The sequence below is a fragment of the Pelobates fuscus genome, chromosome 3 (assembly GCF_036172605.1).
Source record: "Pelobates fuscus isolate aPelFus1 chromosome 3, aPelFus1.pri, whole genome shotgun sequence".
Lineage (NCBI taxonomy): Eukaryota > Metazoa > Chordata > Amphibia > Anura > Pelobatidae > Pelobates > Pelobates fuscus.
Genome location: NC_086319.1, coordinates 311,501,469 through 311,523,350, shown reverse-complemented (window position 1 = coordinate 311,523,350; position 21,882 = coordinate 311,501,469). Strand labels below are relative to the sequence as shown.

At 40.8% G+C, this 21,882-nt stretch overlaps 1 protein-coding gene across 2 annotated transcripts in view; it reads left to right on the top strand.

Moving 5' to 3' along the window:
• The first annotated feature begins 2,850 nt into the window (after nucleotides 1-2,850).
• Nucleotides 2,851-21,882, top strand: part of KLHL25 (kelch like family member 25) — a 58,599-nt gene continuing 39,567 nt past the window's right edge. For both annotated transcript variants that reach the window (XM_063445628.1, XM_063445629.1), the window contains exon 1: nucleotides 2,851-2,931. The gene's annotated coding sequence lies outside the window, so the exon portion shown is untranslated. The remainder of the gene's footprint in view (nucleotides 2,932-21,882) is intronic.

Here is a 21,882-nt window from a genome sequence, read left to right as displayed (position 1 = left end):
TGAATGCAGGGTGTGTTTGTGTAGTGTGTGTATATATAGTGAATGTAGAGTGTGTGTGTTTGTGTGGTGTGCCTAAAGTGAATGCAGTGTGTGTGTAGTGTGCCTAAAGTAAATGCAGTGTGTGTATAATGAATGCAGAGTGTGTATATAATGAATGCAGAGTGTGTGTTTGTGTAGTGTGTGTACATAATGCAGAGTGTGTGTTTGTGTAGTGTGTGTACATAATGCAGAGTGTGTGTGTGTGTGTATATATATATATATATATAATGCAGTGTGTGTGTTTCTGAAGGGATGTAATTTGTGTAAAATGTAATTTGTGTAAAATTTGAATTTTATTTTTAATATTTATGTTTTATTTATTTTTTGTCCCCTCTCCCTGCTTGTTACCTGGCCACGGAGGGGGGGCTATGGCATGCCCTGGTGGTGCTGTTACCTTTCCAGCAGCTCTCTACCGCTCCCTGTGTAAATCTGAGTGCCGCGCGGACCATTGCCACAGTAACCCGTGGCAACAGTCTGACGGCTGCAGGACTTGCGAGATTTAGACAGGGAGCAGAGGAGAGCTGCTGGAAAGGTAACAGCTTGCTGCGGGCCCTCCAGGACCACCGGGCTTGTAATGAGCCCGGCGGTCCTGGCGGGTATTATCGGCAATATTGGTATCTATATTGGCGATACCGATATTGCCAAAAATACTGAATATCGGCCGATTATAATCCGTAAAAATCGATAATCGGTCGATCCCTAGCACTCAGAACCCCTGGCACAAAGCACCCCTCACCGCAGTGTGTGTTTATTCAGCAGTTTGTCTGTGTGTATAAAGCAGTTTGTGTGAAATCAAAAGTCTGTATGTGTGTATTCAGCATTCTGTGCGTGTGTTTGCATTCAGTGTAGTCAGCAGTCGGTGTGTACGCATTGCATTTGTTGGAAGTACCAATAAATATAAGCTTAATTTTATCGATAATTTACTTTTCTTTTTCCTGTGAGTTGTTGTGTACGAAGGGCTCGGGGGCTTATAACGCTGTTAACATGGTACTGCTTGTGTGTGTCAGTGAGCTTGTATTTAGTGAGCATGTGTGTGTCAGTGAGCTTGTCGGTTTGTGAACTAATGTATGTTTTATGGTATAGACAACTCTCTGACTGAAGCACATCTGCACATGATCTTTCTATATTTGTACTTGTACTTACAGTGTCACCACTGATACCCAACTCACCTAAAAGTGATAAAATGCACCTGCCTGATATAGATGCTTTGCTGCGAATGGATCTATTGCATACCAAGTATGCACGGTACTGATGGTGGGAACTTAGTGTTATAAAGGTCTACTCAATAGGGAAGTGCAGGGAATTGTGGTGGGAATTTCAAACTTTAGGTCGAAATAGTGCTGCTGAATGGGAGAATTTTTCCAACTCGGCTACTTTGGCCTTAAGTTAAAATTACCATCTCAATTCCCGGTAATTCTCTCTTTACAGAGTAGACCCTGTAATCAGCACTGATAAGTAGGCGGAGATTAATTATGTTGGTTGGGCAGAGCTTTGTGGCAGTGGGTGTGGTAAATTTTCAAGGAATTGATAGCTGTGCCGCAAAGTGTCCCTGAAATTATTTTCAAATGTTGGCTACTATTGTTTTTGCTCTTCTGGAGATAAACACATCTTACTTCGCAAAGGGTTATTGATCAAGGTGTGAATTAACCAGGATTTGTAAGTGAATTTCACATTTTACCTCAGTATAGCCAAACTGAAAACTTTAAATCTCCCCCCCCCCCCCCCCCGGCTTAAAACTGTAAATTCCCTTTAAAATCCTTATTATTCACGCGTTTGTGGTCACTCACCTTTAAAGGAAATCTCTAGTGCCAGGAAAACAATCCGTTTTGTTTTCCTGGCACTGGAGGGTCCCTCTCCCTCCCACCCCCCAATCCCCGGTTACTGAAGGGGTGAAAACCCCTTCAGTCACTTACCTGAGGCAGCGGCGATGTCCCTCGTCGCTGTCTCCTCCTCCGCGCCACTCCTCCTCTGCATTGCGTCAGCCGGTGGGTGAGACTGATCCCGACCGAGGAGACCTAATGCGCATGTGCAGCAATGCTGCACATTAGTGCTCCCCATAGGACAGCATTGAAAATAATGTCAATGCTTTCCTATGGGGAAATGAGCGACGCTGGAGGTCCTCACACAGCGTGAGGACGTCCAACGATGTTCTAGCAAGGAAAATCCTTGCTATAATCCAGTAAGTGACCTCTAGTGGCTGTCTAGTAGACAGCCACTAGAGGTGGAGTTAACCCTGCAATGTAATTATTGCAGTTTATAAAAAGAACTGCAATAATTACACGTGCAGGGTTAGGAGTAGTGGGAGTTGGCACCCAGACCACTCCAATGGGCAGAAGTGGTCTGGGTGCCTAGAGTGTCCCTTTAAATACTCTGAAAAGTTGGTTTATTCACTAAACACCGAACTGTAAAGAATTGAAAATCAAAGTTTAAGTTACCCCAAAATTTGCCACTTTAGACAAAAGCAAAACATTTCCCCATTCGATTCCCAAATCCTTCCAGTGGGATTTAGCCCCAGCCTACTTCCCCACCGACCACTAAGACACTCCGTGTCCCAGAATCCTCTCTGGTTCTCCCTGTGTTCCATGAACCCTCCCAAACATTCTGTCCTGGGACTGAGCTGTTCTACTGGGAGTTCCAGCGTCTCTATCCTCGTGTCCCCGGTCACCCGCCAAGCTCTCATCGCTCGTTGGCTCTTTGTAAATGCGGGCCCGCCTCCCCGCATTCATGTTCGTCGCTGATTGGTCATTCCCATCCATCCGTCACCCCCACTGCTCCAGCCCTGCTGGGAACTAGTTTGTTTGCAGTCTGGTTACATTCTATCGAGATCACCTGGCAGAAGAGCAGAGCTGGCTGGGCATGTTGAGAGTCTGGGTGCAGTCACACCCCCTGCTGGTAAGTACATAGGACACACTAGCTTTCTAGGAATGTCTCACCTGACATTCCATAATGTTATTTAGACCTGGTAAGTCCCAACTGTCTAAGAACTACAACTCCCATGATGCCTTGACAGTTTTAAGGCTTTAGGTCTTACAACAGCTGAGGTCTGCATTTTTGGCCATTACTGAACAAAACATCTATTGATTTATTTTTGCAGCCACTTGCCCAGTGATGGCTTATGTTTGGCACGCCTGCTATTGTGAACTAATGGCTGCCAGCCAAGGATGTAGTTGCTCTAATCTCCCCCTTTGGCGTTGGATGAGTTAATTGTACCTGGGTTAAACTAAATTCGAATTTAACTTGTAGGTGAATTGAGGTTCGTTCTGCTGTAACGGTCTCTGTGTTCTATATTCTGTCACTAATGTTTAGGCATCCTCTGAAATGCTGTGTGAAGATGTATTTGTACATTATCTGCATTTATTGAGACACCAGGAACGTAGAAAATTCAATATTTCCCTGATGGGAGCTAGTTTGTTTGCAGTCGGGTTAAATTCTATCGAGATCACCTGGCAGGAGGGCCATATTAATCTCTTTGGTACTTGTGTGCTTGATGTGCCATTGGCTAGTGGATACCATGTGCAGACACTTTAGGGGTTTATTCACTAAACTGGGAGTTCTGGTGAATTGACTGACATTTTTTTTATTATTTTTGACAACGTAGCCAAGCTGGAAAGATTTTCCAACCCTATTGTTTTTCCAGTTCTTTATCATTTCTACACCATGTCTAGTTTAGGAAATAAAATCATTAAAATGTTTTTTTCTGCACCCAAATAAGAGCATGATTTGTGTATATTTTGTAACCTATGGATATGGCATATGGTCTTAATATAGTTTATATTTCTGAATCGCACCTGTTCACACAGCAGGATTGTACACTGTTAGAAGCAACAAAATCACCTTGAAATTATAATGTATCCAATGAAACGTGAGGCAGACCGGACGACAGAATGTTTTGTTTTTTTTTGTGCTCCCTTTTAGTTGCCAAATTGCCATTTAGACAAGAATGTTCAGTATGTTACATTTAACACCCTCCCCCCTCTCTCTCATTCTACTCTGAGGGCTCACCAACTTCAAATGGGTACAAAGTGTGTGTGTGTATATATGTGTGTGTGTGTGTATATATATATATATATATATATATATGTGTGTATATACACATACACACACACACACATTGCAGCATAGAGGCAAAACCATGTAAACTAGTGATCAGCGATCTACTCCGTTTAAAAAGTACAGTGAGACAACAGTGTACTCTCATAATGAAAGTGATTTCATACCTTTTTGTATGACTTAACAAATGAAAGATTTTTTTTTTCCTGACATATGGTGACAGTACAATAGGAATGTACTCTTTACATGGGACAAGCATCTGAAATTAAAATTTAACATAAACATTCCTCCCCCAACAGGTATAAGACACCAACCTGCCATGGACCATCAGTTCTCTTTCTTGTTCCATCATGAACAGGCTGCATCTGAATTTTGTGGTGAGGCACATTGGTTGCTGCCAGGGGGATCCGGCCTGATGGCCTCCTGCGTGGAGAGCTTAGTGGCCTGCGTGCATCCTGCAGGACTTACGGAGCAGGTATGTTTCACTTGCTTTATGTTGAATGCGGTCACCAGCAAAGAAAGGAGGAGGTCTCCAGCGGCAGCAAATCAGTGAGACGCATGTGCACAGCGGTAGAAAGCACGCCTGGGAGGTAATGCGTTCCATCGGAGTTCCGATCGCACTACTGCGCATGCGCGATTGGAATTCACGGAAATAGCGCCAAAATTTGAATGAATGCTACCTATTTAAAGGGACTTTCCTGTTCCACTGCATATTCTGGAACTTATGTACAGAGAGTGGGAAAACCCTGAAAAAAGGTCGTTTATTTCCAGGCATTTCAAGAACATCATAAAGCTACAAGGAGAAGACAAGTGGGAAGACTTGCCAGTCGTTGACGTGCAAGTTGCTCAGTTGTCCAAAGAGACTACTATACCAATTGGAGAAGTCTCTGGACTTAATGACACTATAGATAAAAGGGCTGAAACGTCCAGCAGACGAGCATATCAAGCAGCAGGATTTCAGGCTAAAGCGGCATTGGCAGGAGCTTTAGTGGCTAAAGCTCAGTATTGTTGGATTCAGGGATTGGAACTGATAGATAACCAGGACAACGATCTCTCTCGCCTGTTCCACAATTTAAAGTTATCTAATGAATGTCTGCTAGATGTTATCACAGAGGTGATTAAACTTTCTGCTTGTGTCATGGGATATCGGAAACCAAAAAAGCTCTTCCTCAGGACAGGAAGTATGCTTGGAAGCCCAGATACAAGATCCGCAGGGGGTATCAAGAAAAATCCAGGTTTTTTTTTTTATCAACAAAGGAAAGATCCTAAGGTTGATGCAAATAAAGACTTCAAGACTGACAGAGCAAATCCATGGATTTTGAATCTAGTTGCAAGAGGATACAAAATAATGTTCTTAGATATACCAAGCAGGGCAGGTGCAAGGATTTTTGGGTACATAGGCAAAGATGTATTTTCCCGCCCCCCCCCCCCATTCAAAAATAACATCTTCACCTATGTGCCTCTTAACCAGCCCCTCTCCCCGTCCATTATTGGTCCCCTCCCTTCCCTGTCCCTTAGTGTTCTTCTGACAGTCACACACTCAATGACAAACACAGAGACTCACTGATCTGACACACACTGATTGACACTCATTGACAGACACACTGATAGTCACACACAGACTCAATGACAAAGATACTCTCACTGATTTGACAGACACTCACAGACACACACATACACTGACACACTCACACTCACATGCAACACTCATACAATCACTCACACATACACTCACTCACGCACTCACTCACAGACACACATACACTCACGCACTCACTCACAGACACACATACACTCACGCACTCACTCACAGACACACATACACTCACGCACTCACTCACAGACACACATACACTCACTCTCACACACAGACACTCACACACAGACACTCACACACTCTCACTCACACACAGACACTCACACACAGACAGACACTCTCACACACAGACACATCACATACATTCATAAATTATTTTAATAAATAAATAATATCCACCCAGCCTCCCTACCTGGAGAGCTGGTGTGGATCATTCCCTGGGGTCCAGTCGGGCTGCTGGGCGGCGTGCGGCAGTGCTGCGATCAGGCGCGGCGAGGGAGCTCTAACCTCTCTGCTCTGCTCCCTCGTGCGCTGTCTGCTGATGCCGCGGGAGCCGGAATATGATGTCATATTCCGGCTCCCGCGGCATCACTAGACAGCGCGCGAGGGAGCAGAGCAGAGAGGTTAGAGCTCCCTCGCCGCGCCTGATTGCAGCACTGCTGCACGCCGCCCAGCAGCCCCGCCTGTGCCGCCTTATGGACGCGCCGGCCCTGATACCAAGACCAAGTTTCATTCCCTTTGCACGCAATTATGTACTGGGCTCAAAGTCATCTTGAAGACATTTCCGCTACTCCTATAAGAGGAATAGACAACGTTATTGCAGATCGAGATGGTCCCAGAACGGGTTGTCTCTAACTCCGGTCAGTTTTTTTTCTCAGCTCAGGCTCAACTGTCTGTCATTGATCTAATGGCAAGAAAGTCAAATGCAAAGGTGAAAACATTTGCCTCCCTCTTCAAGGCAGACCTGCCTCTGGTTCTGAATGGGCTGTCAATCAAATGGGACTTAAGTCTGTCATACATATTTCCCCCGGTGAGCCTAATTCCAAGGATCTTGAAAAAGGTGAAATTAGAACATGCAAAAGTATTGGCCATAATCCAGTACTGGCCAAATCGGAGTTGGTTCTCGGTTTTAATGACAATGGTTTTGAGGTACTGGGAACTTCCGGTTTCAACAGAGATCCTGGAGAACTAATGTATTCCACTGGAGGTATTGAAAATGTCCAGGTTGACGGCTTGGCTGCTGCACGGCTAATCCTGCTTAGCAGGGGCATTAAGAAGGAGAGATTCAAGATTCTGCTGAATTCCAACAGAAGATCTACCTCTGCTATCTATATTTGAAAATTTGGATGAAATTCCTTCATTGGTGCATATCTCATCATTGCCTGTGAGATTCTCCTTCTACTGATACTATCTTGCATTTTCTACAGGATTGTCTTAAAGGAGGTCTTAGTTTATCTACCCTCAAAGTTCAAGTTTCTGCTCTTTTGATAAAGAACTTGGCTTCGAATCCTCTGATTAGGAGATTTTTTTTTTTTTTTTTTAAAGGCTGTCAGGCTGATTAGGCTCCCAAGAATTTTTTTATTTTATTTTATTTTTTTCTCTAGGGATCTGTCTTTGGTTTTGGGTCTTTGGATGGGTACAAAGGCTCTTTGTACCCATCCTTTCGAACCTTGGGAGGAAACCTCTTTAAAGCTCGTGTCTCTAAAAACAGCTTTTTTTAATGTCCATAACGTCTGCAAAGAGGATTGGTGAAATTTACAAAAATTCTTCCAGGAAAAGTTGTTCTGTGTCCGAAACCTTCGTTTCTGCCTAAACTCATCTCTTCCAAGGCTTTCAATCGACATATTTTCCTGCCTTCCTTTGGTTATCCATCTGTATCCGATTTGGATGATAATTGGCACAAGTTGGATGTCTGAAGATCTACTTAGACCGCTCCTCTACATACAGGAAGACTGACCATCTTTTTGTCAATTTCTTTGGAAAATTTAAAGGTCATGTTGCCTCCAAATCTACTTTAGCGAGATGGCTTGTGAACACAATTAAGCTGGCTTCTTCTTCCTCAAATCTGCCTCTACCTGCCTCCTTGAAAGCTCATTCTACTAGAGCAATGGCTGCTTCCTGGGCCAAAAGAGCCCATGCTTCACCTGAAGATATCTGCAGAGCTGCTACATGGTCTTCATTCAACACCTTCTTCGTCAAGCATTACAGACTAAACGTATTCTCTGCCTCTGATGCTGCTTTCGGACATAAGGTGTTACAAGCGGTGGTTGCTTAATTCCTGCCCATGGATCTGGGATCTCTATATATCCCTATTGTACTGCCACCATATGTCAGGAAAAACTGCAATTTTACTCCCCGTAAATTCCTTTTTCCTTAATATGGTGGCAGTATACATTCCCTCCCTTTATTAATACATTTTATATTTTTGCAGTAGTAGTATGTCTCTGATGTTTATTGGGACATACTGAGGGTCCATGGCAGGTTGGTGTCTTATACCTGTTGGGGTAGGAGCGTTTGTTAATGTTTAATTTCAGATACTTGTCCCATGGGAAGAGTGCATCCCTATTGTACTGCCACCATATTAAGGAAAAAGGAATTTACAGTGAGTAAAATAGCAGGGTTTTTTTTTTTTTTTATCTATTTTTTTTTTTTTGCTGGCAGTGGTTTTGGTGTTTACAGTACTCATTGAAAAGAGGCACTCTAGCAGGGTTACTGTATTCACTAAACAATTAATTTTAGAGTTAGCGTTTAAAAAAAAAAAAAAAAAAAAAAACTTACTTGGACATCAGTGCTGGAATAGGGTAAGTAAATAAATGTTTATTTTTAACTCACACTCCGACATCATCTGATGGGTGGACCTAATGTGCATGCGCAACGACTACATTAGGCACTCCCTATATGAGGGCATTGACTCAATACTTTCCTATGGGGATTTCACTGATGCTGTATGTCCTCATGCAGAGTGTGAGGATGTCCAGCGTCATTTAGGGGAACCCTGGAAGCGGCAGCCACTGGAGGCTGTTTTATGTCTGCAATGTAAACATTTCAGTTTCTCAAACTACAATCATTTACATTGCAGGACTAAGTGGGTCAGGAACACTGCACCCAAACCACTTCAATGAGATGGTGGTCTGAATGCCTATAGTGTCCCCTTAAGCTTCAGTTAACTTCAGTGTTTAGTGAGTAACCCTGTATGTTTCATAACCAACACAGCTTTCTGTAGTGGATATAGTGAAAGGAATCTCCAAGCCCCATGCTATGGTAAGTAGTCAAGCCTTTTTTTTTTTTTTTTTTTTAATGGAGTGATTTACTGGGGTTCACCAAGTTCCCACAGTTATTTCCAGTAAAGCGGGAGATCTCATTCCACTTTAGCTATATCAGTTTTAACTTTTCAAATCGCTGACTGTCTCAGTCAGTCAATCAATCTTGGACAAAATCCATATTACTAAAGCACATTGGCTAAATCAAGAAGACTGAAGTGATAGAGGCAGCCTGGGGGAGGGGCCAGCTAAGTGTGTAAAAACATTCAAAAATGGTTTGATTACTTATTGAGGAATGGAGCTATGGGACTTCTGTCACCACAACAACTACAATGTCTCGTAGTGATTATTCCCCATAGACTGCCTTTTAAATGAATTCTTCACTTGAGACTGGAGGACATTTTTTTTTTTCTCTATATGCCTGTGATCCTGCTCCCATCTGTCTTTTAAACCTTTTTGTTCCCCTCTTGTAAATCTGTATGGCTTAGTTATACTACTACGATTTGTGAGTTATTAATCTACTGTGCCCTGTTTTTGAGACTAGTTAAGAACGGATGTGTGCTTTCTACTAGTGTTATCAGTTAATGCATGCTTTGATGAAATTGCATTTCTTATATACAAGTGGGCCTCCTCTTGCATACAACATAGCGGTATGCAAGAGGAGGCCCACTTGTGTATATATATCACGATGGCCATGCCAGTATTTTCATTAAAATTAACCTGTTATCCTACATACAACATAGCGGTATGCAAGAGGAGGCCCACTTGTATATAAGAAATGCAATTTCATATATAATTTATTTATTTTTTTAATGTATTTTCTTTATACTAATGTGAGGGGGGTGACACTGTGAAATAATATTTTGTTTTTTGTTCACACTGTTGAGAAGTGTCAAAGTATCTGCATATTTCAGGCCAAATAGTCACCTAAACTACCTAGGCTTCATTTTTTTTTTTTTTTTTTTTTTGCTTTCTCAGTTGTATATTGTATTTATGCCTTTCAATAAACCCTATCTAGTTTTCAGTTGTAATGCCCTTTGAACCTGCATTCAGTGGGTTATTTTGACTCCCTCGAGATCTAGTAATAGAGCCAGTTAGTCTAGATATCCATGCAAATTGCTCTCTGTAGATTAATGGCACAACCTGAGTTTACTGAGGAAACCATTTAACACTTGAGCAGATGTTAACTCTGTGATTGTGTGCTCCTACTGAATTATGACTTGTCACAGGTTTGATTGTGACAAGATCAACTCGCCCTTTCATGTTTTTGAGAGAGAAAATAAGTATCATTAAGTAAATTACGGTAATAATATCCATTACCCAGTATCTACTCAAACTATCAAAGGCTATACAGTAATTCTTCCTGACTACATATTCTGATATTTTTTATAACTATTTAAAGGCGAGAATCCGATTTTTTAAATAGTGTTCCTATTCTATTTCTTTCCCATCATGCCTGTTAGTCGTATTACATTGCAATTCATGGTAAGATGGCATGACATCATGCCCTGAAGAGTTGTAGAAATGATTTTTTACAAAGCATGCACACCAAATGGAGTCTACACCTGCAGTCATTAACTATGGCAACCCAGGTGATGATGTACGATATTTCCCATGACCCTAAGCCTGAATACATATCTAAGGTACTGAGATAATTGTCCTAACGAAATAGCATGATTTAAAGAGACACTCCAGATTCCTTAAGCACTTCAGTCGGCAGAAAAGTTGTGTGTGTGAATTTTTTTTTTTTTTTTTTAATTTTTTTGGGGGGGAAAAGTTGCATAGAAATATACACTTTATATATAATTTTGTTACACCCCCTGGCTTTCAAGCCGACAACAGGTCCTGTTACTTCCTGGTTTGGTTAGCTTATTTGCACTGAACTCAAAAGGCAACAATTGCCTAGCACTCCAGATGTTTTGGACTACAACTCCCACGATGCTTTGCCAGCATTACGGGTATAAGAGCATTCTGAGGGAAGTAGTCCAAACACCTGGAGTGCTGAAGGTTGCCTATCCCTGGCCTAGAGCACCTGCCTTGCTAAAACTTCTCATTGAGCTGCATTGGGAAGTGTTTCATTGGTCAGCCACAGAAAGTCTGGGAGGGGTTAAAAAGGGAGGGCTTGCAAAGGCAGCAGACAAGAGAACTGCAGGTTTTGCAAGCAGTGTTTAGATTTACCCCAATGAAACAATGCATAATTAAATGCATGCAAGATTTCATTTGGGGTATATCTACTAAAGGGCGATTTTTATTTAATTTTGTATTTGGGCAGTGACTTGCTTCTTTAAGGGCAGTTAGTACAGAATGTGGGAATTTGTGTACCTTCCCACGTAGACATCAAGGCTTAGCTCTGAAAAGTCCTTTGGTGACAAAAGAAGTAAACAGCTATCATATAATGTTTGGGTATGATGGCAAATGTACTGTGAAAGGCAGAAAGGTGAATATTTATAAATGTAACTGACCAAAAATAACTGTAAAAATGTATCAATATTTTGATATTTATTAAAGTGATCTAAAAAGTGGCAGTTTTCTTTATTGCATATCATTTCAGTTTTTGCAGAAATTTCCATTTCAGGAGAATTTAGAATGGATGGATGGGGGGGGGAGAAAAGTTAATGGAACACTCCATGGCACTATAACAACTATATTGGAATTAAGTTGTTATAGTACCAGAATGTCCCTGGAACTGGATTACCTTTAGGGGGTTAAACTACTTATGAAGTCCAGTATTCCTCGCCTGATCACTCTGCCTCCTGACCTTACGCTGCTACAAAATCTTAAAAGATGAAGCCCTTAGGCCGGTGTCACCTGATCCTCTGAGCCAATCGGTAGCTCCCCATTCACAAAATGGTTTGAGAAACATGGGAATTTTGTTAGAGCGTCAGCTGATGCTCTCAGACGCGTACCTGTCTGAGATTTCCTCTTTCACAATTCTGAGCAGCTGAAGACAGGCGCATAGTGATCTGGTGCTGGATATTCGGTTTTGTGGTTAAACTGTTTGTGAACTGTTTAACCCCTAAAGGTATGTCAGTGCCAAGGACCTCCTGACACCATAACAACCTTATTACAGTGAAGTTGGTTTGATGCTCTTAGGGTTCTTTTAAGCAGGATATTTTTTCTGTTTTAAAAAGTAGAGAAATAATGGATAAATCTATTGTCGCCAAAACAAACTGGACTAAAAATGATGTTTAGAGCATAATATAAACAGTTGAAAATGTTATTTCACCATATTTTAGCTTGCAATTGTGTGTGTGTATCTACTTTTTACAATGTTGACTTCTGATACTGGGGCTAAAGTGACATTAGTGTGTAAAAAAATTTTTTGGGGGGGTTTCCTTCTTTTTTGCGGCAATACTAATGTTCTTAATCCATATGGACAGGTAACTTGCAAATTAAAAATGAAATAGATCCCACCCCCACTCACAATTCCATTAATACCTCAAAGGAACTGTATAGATTAAAAAAAAAAAAAAAAAAAATGCATATCCTCCTGGGAGGATGGCTGACAGCAGCTGGAGGAGAATGTATTACTTGCATTAGAGGGAGGGAGAGGAGCGCACATGGGCTCTAGCTGCAGTGCAGTCTGTCCTGTGAGCATTCCTTACACTACAGAAGACATGCTTCTATTTTCATTGGCTGCAAAAGGTAAGTTTTTTTTTTTTTTTTTTTTGTTGTTGTTTTTTTCCAGAGATTGGGAATCGGGAAGAAAAAGGAGAAAAGAGTGCTGCAGTTCCACCACCTTTTAAAATGCCACACAGAAATCTAAGCATTTGGTATGTGCAGACTGCGCAATACCGCTTCCGGACAGTTGCAAAAAGAGATTGTGTAATTCATGCTTAACCCCTTAAGGACACATGACATGTGTGACACGTCATGATCCCCTTTTATTCCAGAAGTTTGGTCCTTAAGGGGTTAAAGGAATCTCTTGAGAAATCTAAGCAAAAATAAATGTCTGCATATCTGACTTGATTCCAGGATAATTCACAGCAAACCTGAATTCAGAGAGAGAGCAACATACAAAAAAAGAAATAAAACTTGTAAGGAAATCAGAAGTTCCCCCTCTCCCTCTGAATGATCCTCTGGGGAGTATTCAGGGAACTCAGTCAGCTCAACCTCACTAAGCAAAGATGACGAAACAGATTTTATCTCAAAGCAATTTAAAACACTCTTTAAAGGGATTCTCCAGGCAAAAACAACTTAATCAAAATAAAGTTATGTTGCCAGGAGCACTCTTACCTCAAGGGGCTTCTGAATCATCAGTCAGGAAGTGCAGAGTGCTGGTGGACAATCGCACTGTTGATTGGCTGAGTGCGGTCAGCCAATCAGTGATTCATTTCATAAAGCTGGCATGCAGAGAAACATACCTACACGGCTGCGGCGGTTACCCTTATAGAGTGGGGGTATTTACCGTCTGGACGTCCTTCTTCCCAGTACTGGAGAGCGGTGCAGATCTCCAACTCTGTATCCTGAGGAGCTGGTATAGAGGGCTCCCTCCTCCAGGAGAGTATAGTGGTATAGCTGAAGAGAGCTAGCAGTGATATAGCTGGTATAGCTGTTCCCTTCAACACGAGACGAGGCTGCGAATTGAGGGTAAGAAGTTCGGATTTATTGAGTGCAAGGGCATTTCTTTTATACAGATTCTCAGGCCAGAGGCACACCCCCTGGACCTGATGGTAAACTGAGACAAAAGGGACACAAACAAATAGAGACAATAATTGGTACAGTAACACTCCCACATACAATCAGCAATCCCTCCTCTCTGCCTGTGATATAATTAGGCTTGCTATTGAAATAACCTAATTATCCACAGGCAGAAAATATAATTTTTTACCCAAAACACAGAAACACCCCAAAACACAAACCCTGGATAGCTCTGATCTGGGCGAACAACATATCCAAAAATCACGCAGATCAGAGCAGGGGTTACAAAAGTTTTGTGGAAGTCATATCTGACCGACCGCAAGCATGGCTTTCATGCCCAAAATAGTTCCACTGATTTAGGCTGTGCAGCCAGTCTATCTTATCCTTCAAATAATGTACAAATTGCATGAACGGATCTGTTCGTGCATACTTTGGTTGAAAATGTCTCGTTCCGTAGTTTATTCCCCAGAAATATTGCTCTGTTCGTATGTATTTAGCCGAACGCACGGAAGGTGGAAGTCTCAGCGCTGTTCGTGGAAATAGTAGCCGAAAATGGTTCCAGGCGTTCGACGACAAACACTGCTGAGTGCGTTTGGCTAAACAAAATGGCCGACGCCACGTGCTCGTTCATACGAACACCGACCACCCTGCCTTTCGTCAATTAAGCTGCGGTTAACTTCAGCTTCTGGGTGGTTAACCAGCAGCACACTCCACATGAAGGGCGGTCGGTCGTTCCACATTTGGTTCGGTTGCTTGAATACTGTAACCCGGTTAGTGATAAAGTCTTTATTTACCGAACCAACTAAAGAACACCTCAGGAAGCATACAAAATCCAGCTATGGCAAGGGAAAACGATCTCTAGGAGCGTGTACTTGGTTGAAATAAAACATTAGCAAGGAGACCCACACCATAATCACTGTAGGAAGGAACAAAACCACCATAACTACTGCAAATCGAAGAGGGGTTTTGTTACAACGGCTACATTATCCTTTATTTTATTTTTTTTCCCTCTCTCTCATATCTCTGCCTCGGCAGGTCTTAAAACTAGGTAAATACAACCTCAGATAAACACATGACATATTACATTGTGGCATGAGTGCTAAGGAACAGATGATTATTATGTCCTGAAATGTAAAACCATATAATTCTAAGATGGTGTACTTTCTTTTTCACATGAGTGTGTTTTGTGTGTGTATATTTCTCATAAAAAGTAGGATTCGCCAATCCCAACATGGACAGGATTAAAGGAATGCTATTCATAATGCTATAGTGTTCCTGTCATGTTTACATTGCTGTGTTGAACAGGCAGAGGCACTAGAGAATAGTTTCACAACTTACCTGGTCTGCAGAGAGCTGGTCACCTCCTCCCTTGCAGCTCCCTGTATCTCTACTGAGCTAAGCCTTACAATGCAGGGTCCATTGGCTGAGAGTGTCAGCTGAGTTTGCTGTTAATGCGCTAAGTCCTGTGACCTTAGAATATGGTTGGAGTAGTCCTTTAACCATTATGGTGCTTGAAACAAAATTATTATTATGTTATTATTTATATAGCGCCAAAAAATTCCGTAGCGCTTTACAATGGGTGGACTAACAAACCTGTAATTGTAACCAGACAAGTTGGACACACAGGAACAGAGGGGTTGAGGGCCCTGCTCAGTGAGCTTACATGCTAGAGGGAGTGGGGTAACGTGACACAAAAGGTAAGGATAGCATTCAACTAATGACCGTTGCAAGAGAGGAATCAGTTGGGAGCTATTAACAGTTTAATTGATACGCTTTTATGAAGAAGTGGGTTTTTAATAATTTTTTTTTTGAAGGAGTGGAGACTGGGTGAGCATCTAATGGAGGAGGAAAGGTATTTTCACAGGAACGGTGCAGCCCTCGAAGTCTTGAAGGCGAGCATCAGAGGTGGGAGTACGGACAGAAGATAGACGTAAGTCTTCAGAAGAGCGTAAGGGCCTAGACGGGACATACGTTTGTATTAGGGAGGATAGATAGGTGGGAGCAGCATTATGTAGAGATTTGAAAGCAAAAAACTGAATTTTAAATTGAGCTCTATATCTTACAGGAAGCCAATATAGGGGCAGACAGAAGGGTGAGGCGTGGGAGGTGCAGGCGGACATGTACTTGGAATCTTTCTTTTAACCATTTGGCAAACCACATTCAGTAATTTGTATTGCCATGGGTGTCAACCAGTGTCACCATGCCTTAATTTCCTCCGTACTAGTAAATACTAACTTATTACCGAACTTATAAGAAACGGACATCAATTATGGCCATTGATATTTTTTGGAAACCTACTTTAATTTGTTAAAATGTATGTGTATTTAGGCTGTTTAACGTAAAAACATAATTTTAACAATTCTAATGAGCCACATATTTCATCTCATTAGAAAGCAGCTTTTACATGAGCTTACATATAATAATAAACACTATCCTTCCATACATGATTGCCAATAGAATGCAGTGTAGTGCAATATATATGATAATCTGATCTTGATCAGGATCCTCTTTCTTTTTCTGCTCTATGGATTAATAAAGGAAAAATAGTTATTAGAGGGGGCACATCTAATAATAATAATAATCTATCATGTTATAGAACACCTTTGTATTGGAAATTAGGCAGTGTCAGCAACAGTGTGGGTGTTGGGGTTACTCTTCCACTTGTGTGGGTTTTTTGTTGTTGTTTTTTTTGCAGTGAACCTGAAATTATTAGAATTTTATATAATATACAAGGAAGTGTAAGCATATTATTTAGCTAAATAAAATCATCTCCAACAAAATAAGAATATTTTGTCTCACCAAATAGTGGTACTGTGCCACCCCCATCAACACATTATAATATTGTAATGTTACCTAGAAGCGACAACTCCCTCTCCACTATATTACCTTTCCGACATGATGAATGGTTTGGAAAATATTGTGCCTTTGGGCAGGCATATCTCTATATATTTAGCAAGCCAGCCTTTCAAAATCATAGAAAAGTGAGTTGGCGAAAGATCACTGTTTATATTCAGTGACTAACCTACAATACCAATACAACCAGTGTTAAAACACACATAAATATACTTTAAATTAGCATTTGTCTTGGATTTATTTATTTTTATGGTACAGTGTGTTGTATATAATATTTTTAATGTTTCATATGCCTTTTTTGTTGCATATCCTGTGGTTTTTAAATAACACGTACGTGCCTTTGCCCTTTCTTTTGCTATGGCTGCTTAAACCTGGTAAAGGAGGGGGCGGGGGCCGGACCGCCGAGCTGGACGGTCGCAAGACAGACCAGCTCCAGCAAAAACTAAGCCATTCAGCCACAAAACTACGACTTTTATCAAAAATACCGGGCAGCAACTGCGGCCCTCAACAGGCAGAGTGCACTGAACCCAGGGTGAGGCTTGCTCGAGTATTAGTCCCCTGGTGGAGAAATCTTCAATGTTGAAATTGAGGCCTACTCCGGCGGTGAGTGGAGCGGACGGCTGCCGCCCCGCTATCCTGCCGAACAGTGTCCAGCCTGGGGCTTACACCCTCGAGGAACCGGCTCCGTTCCCCCCCCTCTGGACCGGCGGGGGTGATCCCGGTCCTGACCCTGAAGCCCCGACCACTACGACTGAGACTAAGGCCTAGCAGCACTACCAGATGCAGACTCTAAGATGGCGGAGACCGCGCGCCTAACCCCAAGATCTGAATGAAAGATGCCCACCCCACAAACGCCGCAACCAACGCGGTTCAGTAGCACCAAAGGATCAGACACCCACAAAATTCAGCCACACGCACGCATCCTGGCACCCTAACGGGACACCTACCTCGGGTGACTCTCTTCAAGTTCCCGGCTCCGGTAAGGGGATGGAACAGCAACTAGCGGCGGGAAAAGGGGTACAGCACCCCAAGCCAGCTCTTGCCTGAACAGCAGGGAACATCAGCCCCCACTCCGCACCATGCCACCCTCTAGACACACTGGGGTCCAGGTCCAGCGAGCCGGATGCCGCACATCACTCCGTGCAGCACCTGTCAACCAGCCGCAACACAGGCAGACCACCGGACAACAGCGCAAACAAGCTGAATCCACAGAGGGCATGAATTAACCAGTCACAAGGGGACTTTCTAAATATGACCTAACTTGCCTCAGTATAACTATGGAAATGTTGAAATATTACCTGTCTTAATGTTCTAGCCTTACTACTTGCATTCATATGTAGCTTTAGGGGTCTAAGGGGTGATGCTATATCTCTCATATCTAAGCATGTACCTAGCTAAACTGAATATACTGCCTGCATGTAACCTTATCTTGCGCCTAATTTACCAAAAAATGTGCAATGCCTAGCAACTACCCTATTTGTTATACAAGCCAAGCAGCTCAAGGACTGCCGTTGGGGTACCTGGAGCCAGTTTGTACTTTTTTTTTTTTTACCTGCACAGCAAAAATAAAGATTAAAAAAAAAAAAAAAAAACCTGCTATAGACTGTAGCAACAAGCACATTTTGTTTAATGCATGCCATGCTGGCACTCCAGGAATGTGCTGTAGTTTTGGTCTGAGGGAGGTGGAATTTTGTACACTGAATCTTTTCAGTACTATCTTATAGTAATGTTGTTTGCATGTACACGTTCAAAAACCATGTATTTGAAATACAGACTTAGTCATTCAACCATTCTATTAAAAGAAAAACACAAAAACACTTACCGTAATCTACTGATCCTTATATGTCGCCATCAAAAGAAATGGGATGGATTTGTATTTATTTATTTATATTTAGGCAGGCTTTCGTGAAGCAACTATGTAACAATATTTAAACAGTATGGATTATTATGAATAGAAGAAAGAAGTGCTGGAAACAATTGCATGATGTAATCCTTTCTCGGCTTAAAACTTCATATAAGGTCCACAATGAAACCTAAACATTTTCTGAGTGTCAGGCAAGGAGCTGGGCTTTATGTGACCATACAGCCCTGATTTCTTTTGTCAAAAGAGTTGATTTAAAAAAAAAAAAATGTAACCACACCCAGAGACTCTAAGCGCCATAAACACTGCACTGTCCTGTAGATATTGAATGCTTACTCCAAGCATCATAATCACTCTCTGCTGCTGTATTGGATATGATGTAGGGAGAACCCTGATCCCGTTTCCTGGTACTTTCATAGGGCAACATTGTTTCAATAATATATAAAACAATCACAATAGGAATTCTATAGTTGTCCCCCTCACACTATTCTGAGCCTGTCTATATAACCGGTTTCGGCTTGTTTGAAGGACCGCCAACCAGAATACGCTGCGTCAAATGACGCGTACTGACATTTTGTGTGTGGCATTTCCTCCCATGTATGGCTGAAACTGGATGGGATGCCATATTAGGAGAGGCAATCTTACGACAATTTTTTTTTTCTTTTTATTAAGATGATTGCACCTGTTTTGCATTACCAATAGCCAGTATTAGAGTATATAAACTTGGTAGATTTTACCTGAAGAAGAGCTCTCTGAAGGTTGAAACGTGTTGTGCCTATTATGATTATGGATTGTGACACACCAGTTACATAAATGGAAGGTTTTTATATTTATTTGTAATAAATGTTATTGACTTTTATCCTGGTTGTGCATCTCCTATTTTTCTACTGAGGATTAAGTCACCTCCTATATTCCAATGGAACCCCAGCATCACACCACAAGCTATATTACCTGAGCCAGTTATATAGACAGGCTCAGAAAAATGTGTGACAACTATAGAATTCATATTGTGATTGATATATATATATATATATATATATATATTGTGAGCGTTAAAGTGGCATTGTGGTTGATGGAAGATACATCAGGCCTGATTTGCTAAACTGCGACCTGAGAATTTTCAGTTAACCCTTTCAGGACCGCTGACGGTTCAGGACCGTCAGCGGTAAAACGTGCGTTTGGACCGCTGACGGTCCTGAACCGTCATAACGGTCTGGGGCTACTTACCTGATCGCCGTCGGTCCCACGGCGGCGATCAGTGCTCCACCCGGTCCAGGGGGGTTGCCTGTCTGCCCGGGCAGTCCCCCCTCGGCAGATCAGGACCCCACGGCCATGTGATCACTCGATCACATGACCGCAATAGGTGTCTGTGTATCTGCCTGCAGGGGGACTGTCTGTGCTGACAGGCAGTCTCCCTGCAAGTGAAAAATCCAAAAAATAAAGTAAAAAAAAAAACAGTGTAAAATCAGTGTAAAAAAAAATAAATAATATGTGTGTATATATATATATATATATATGATATATATACATGTATTATATCTATATATAATATATGTATATGTATCATATATATGTCATATTAAGTGTATTTTTATATTTATATATACGTATATTAATATAAAAATACACTTATATTTAAATTACACACGAATATATACAATATATATATAATTGCTATATATATGGTATATATATATTATTATAAAATACAAATAATATGTTAATAAAAATAAATAACAAAAAATAAAAATAATTTTTAATAATTATAAAAAAATATTTATATATGCAATTTTATTCTAACAGTATTTTGATATATATATATATATATATTTATATCAAAATATACTTAGAATGTAATGATATATATATCTATGTATAAATAAATAAATAAAAACAATACGAAATATACATATGTCCATATACATAATTACATAAATAATTTCATAAATATACACGTAGACGTCAAATATATAAATATGTATATATATTAAAATTCTACATGTGTATTTATGTAATATTTTTACCTAATTAAGTAATTTTAATGATTGCAATTTGAGGGACCTGCCTGCCAACCCAGGCCGAAAGTCTAGATAATTTAATTTGCTAGCACTGTGTTTAACCCTGTAACTTTCTATGACACCCTAAAACCTGTACATGGGGGTACTGTTTTACTCGGGAGACTTCGCTGAACACAAATATTAGTGTTTCAAAACAGTAAAACATATCACAGCGATGATATTGTCAGTGAAAGTGAAGTTTTTTGCATTTTTCACACACAAACAGCACTTTCACTGAGGATATTATTGCTGTGATACATTTTACTGTTCTGATACACTAATATTTGTGTTCAGCGAAGTCTCCTGAGTATAACAGTACCCCACATGTAGAGGTTTTATAGTGTTTGTGAAAGTTACAGGGTCAAATATAAGGCTTGATTTTACTTTTTTTTTTAATTGAAATTTGTCGGATTGGTTAGGTTGCCTTTGAGAGCGTATGGTAGCCAAGGAATGAGAATTAGCCCCATGATGGCATACCATTTGCAAAAGAAGACAACCCAAGGTATTGCAAATGGGGTATGTTCAGCCTTTTTTAGTAGCCACTTAGTCACAAACACTGGCCAAAGTTAGCGTTTCTTGCATTTTTAACACACAAACAAATATAAATGCTAACTTTGGCCAGTGTTTGTGACTAAGTGGCTACTAAAAAAAACTGGACATACCCAATTTTGAATACCCTGGGTTGTCTACTTTAAAAAAATATGTACATGTTAGGTGTGTTTCGGGGATTTATGACAGATAACGGTGTTACAAGGTCACTATTGATACATTTAAAATATATATATATTGAAACAGCAATTTCCTACTTGTATTAATAGGCCTATAACTTGCAAAAAAAAGCAATTAAGCATGTAAACACTGGGTGTTTTTAAACTCGGGACAAAATTTTGAATCTATTTAGCAGTTTTTTTCATTAGCTTTTGTAGATAAGTAAAAGATTTTTCAAGTAAAAGTCCAAAAACATGTTTTTTTTTTTAATTTTTCACCATATTTTATTATTTTTTTTAAATACAATATTGGACATAATACAAATAATGGTATGTAAAGAAAGCCCCTTTTGTCCTGAAAAAAACAATATATAACTTGTATGGGAACCGTAAATGAGAGAGCGGAAAATTACAGCTAAACACAAACACCACAAAAGTGTTAAAACTGCTCTGGTCCTTAACGTACAAACATCGCAAAAACAGGCCGGTCCTGAAGGGGTTAAATGCCCCAGGGAAGATGTTAGTGTTTGCAATCTACATTGCTGAGGTTCTGCAAAACATGGTATGGATCCCTGGGCCGGAGTATTTGGAGAGTAGGATGGGCCAATGCTCCAACAGCACTAATTACTGTGTAACAAACCACAATTTAGATTTGACTTAAGAGTTAACTAATTGACACTCACCTGTAGCTAGTCAATTAGTAGACAGGCCTTTAAAATGAAGAGGGCAGCCTGCTGCAGGGGAGGGAGAAAAAGACAGCTAGGAGAGTGAATGACAACTGTGTTCATTGCAAAGACATTTCTTTTGTTTGGAAATT